Genomic DNA, 2,704 nt, shown 5'->3' on the forward strand with positions numbered 1-2,704 from the left:
AAGGCTATGGGGAGAGAGCGGGTCAGTGGGATTAGTTTGGGGATTGATACAGGGCAGTGAGATTAATTTGGGGATTGATACAGTGCTATGGGGAGAGAGCGGGGCAGTGGGATTAGTTTGGGATTGATACAGGGCTATGGGGAGAGCGCGGGGCAGTGGGATTAGTTTGGGATTGATACAGGACTATGGGGAGAGCGCGGGGCAGTGGGATTAGTTTGGGATTGATACAGGACGATGGGGAGAGAGCGGGGCAGTGGGATTAGTTTGGGATTGATACAGGACTATGGGGAGAGCGGGGCAGTGGGATTAGTTTGGGATTGATACAGGGCTATGGGGAGAGCGGGGCAGTGGGATTAGTTTGGGATTGATATAGGACTATGGGGAGAGAGCGGGGCAGTGGGATTAGTTTGGGATTGATACAGGGGTATGGGGAGAGAGCGGGGCAGTGGGATTAGTTTGGGAATTGATACAGGGCTATGGGGAGAGAGCGGGGCAGTGGGATTAGTTTGGGATTGATATAGGACTGTGGGGAGAGAGCGGGGCAGTGGGATTAGTTTGGGATTGATACAGGGGTATGGGGAGAGAGCGGGGCAGTGGGATTAGTTTGGGAATTGATACAGGGCTATGGGGAGAGAGCGGGGCAGTGGGATTAGTTTGGGATTGATACAGGGCTATGGGGAGAGAGCGGGGCAGTGGGATTAGTTTGGGGATTGATACAGGGCTATGGGGAGAGAGCGGGGCAGTTTTTAATTGCCCTGGCATGGATAGCAATGGGCTGAATGACCTTCAGTGCTGTGAGCCTCTCGGTAAGTGATACGAAGAGACTGACCTGTCTTGAACCACCAGAGGAGATCGCGGGGCTGTAGAATTGTTCGAACCTCCGTGACGGTATAAGCAAGGTTTTACACGCTGCTGGTTTGGAAGAACTATAAATTGAGCACCTTAAACTTGGGCTGAAATGTTAACAGATAAACTTACAGCAACAACAGTGGGAGGTATTCCCCAAAGTATTTAATACAACGTATGATCACTACATCACGCTCAAGCACCAGAGTTCGACTCTTGCAAGTCCGCCAAGTGTGGTCAACTTGTGCGGTAGGATGGTGTATAACCGTGAAGGAAATGGCGTGCACAACGGTCAAGGGAAGTGCAGAGAATCGGGAGAGATGAAGAGTGCCACAGCTCCATGGTGAGACGACACCATACAATCAGAGAAATTTACAGCACGGCAGGAGGCCATTTCGGCCCATCGTGTCCTCGCCGGCCGACCAAGAGCTACCCAGCCTCATCCCACTTGCCCGCTCTGGGTCCGTAGCCTTGTAGGTTACGGCACTTCAAGCTGCACATCCAAATGTGGTGAGGGTTTCTGCCTCTACCGCCCTTTCAGGCCGTGAGTTCCACCCCAGACCCCCACCGCCCTCTGGGTGAAGACATTTCCCCTCAAATCCCCTCTAAACCTCCCCCCAATTACTTTCAATCTCTGCCCCCTGGTTGTTGACCCCTCTGCCGAGGGAAACAGGTCCGTCCTATCCACTCTATCCAGGCCCCTCCTCATTTTATACACCTCAATCAGGTCTCCCCTCAGCCTCCTCTGTTCCAAGGAAAACAACCCCAGCCTATCCAATCTTTCCTCATCGCTAAAATTCTCCCGTCCCGGCAACATCCTGGTAAATCTCCTCTGTACCCTCTCCAGTGCCATCACATCCTTCCTGTAATGTGGTGACCAGAACTGCACGCAGTACTCCAGCTGTGGCCTAACCAGTGTGTTATACAGTTCAAGCATAACCTTCCTGCTCTTGTATTCCATGCCTCGGCCAATAAAGGCAAGTATTCCGTGTGCCTTCTTAACCACCTTATCTACCTGGCCTGCTCCCTTCAGGGATCTGTGGACCTACACTCCAAGGTCCCGGTGTTCCTCAACACTTCTCAGTGTCCGACCATTTAATGTGTATTCCCTCGCCTTGTTAGCCCTCCCTAAATGCATTACCTCACACTTCTCCGGATTGAACTCCATTTGCCACTGTTCTGCCCACCTGACCAGTTCATCGATATCTTCCTGCAGTCCACAGCTTTCTTCTTCATTATCGATCACACGGCCGATCTTAGTGTCGTCTGCAAACTTCTTAATCATATCCCAACATTCAAGTCTAAATCATTGATATATACCACAAAAAGCAAGGGACCCAGCACTGAGCCCTGCAGAACCCAGAGTAGTGCGTGCAGTTCTGGTCACTGAATTTCAAATTCAGATGGAGGGTGAGAAAGTTGGATCTCTAACCAGCGTACTAAACTTAAATGAAGGAGATTATGGAGGTATGAGGGGGCAGAGTTGGGTAAAGTGGACTGGGAAAATAGATTAAAGTGTAGGACTGTTAATGAACAGTGGGAAAATTCAGGAGATACTTCACAACGTTCAAGAAAACTATATTCCAGTGAGGAGGAAAGGGTGTAAGAGAAAAGGTAGCCATCTGTGGCTAACGAAAGAAATAAAAGGACGGTATCCAATTTTTAAAAAAAAAGGACATACAAAGTGGCCAAAACTAGTGGGAGGGCAGAAGACTGGGAAGTTTTTAAAAGCCAGCAAAGAATGACAAAAAAATGATTAAGAAAGGGAAGATAGACTGAAAATAAACTAGCACGAAATATAAAAACAGATAGCAAGAGTTTCTATCGGTATATAAAAAGGAAAAGAGTGGCTAAAGTA

This window comes from Pristiophorus japonicus, chromosome 32, assembly GCF_044704955.1.
Source record: "Pristiophorus japonicus isolate sPriJap1 chromosome 32, sPriJap1.hap1, whole genome shotgun sequence".
Classification (NCBI taxonomy): domain Eukaryota; kingdom Metazoa; phylum Chordata; class Chondrichthyes; family Pristiophoridae; genus Pristiophorus; species Pristiophorus japonicus.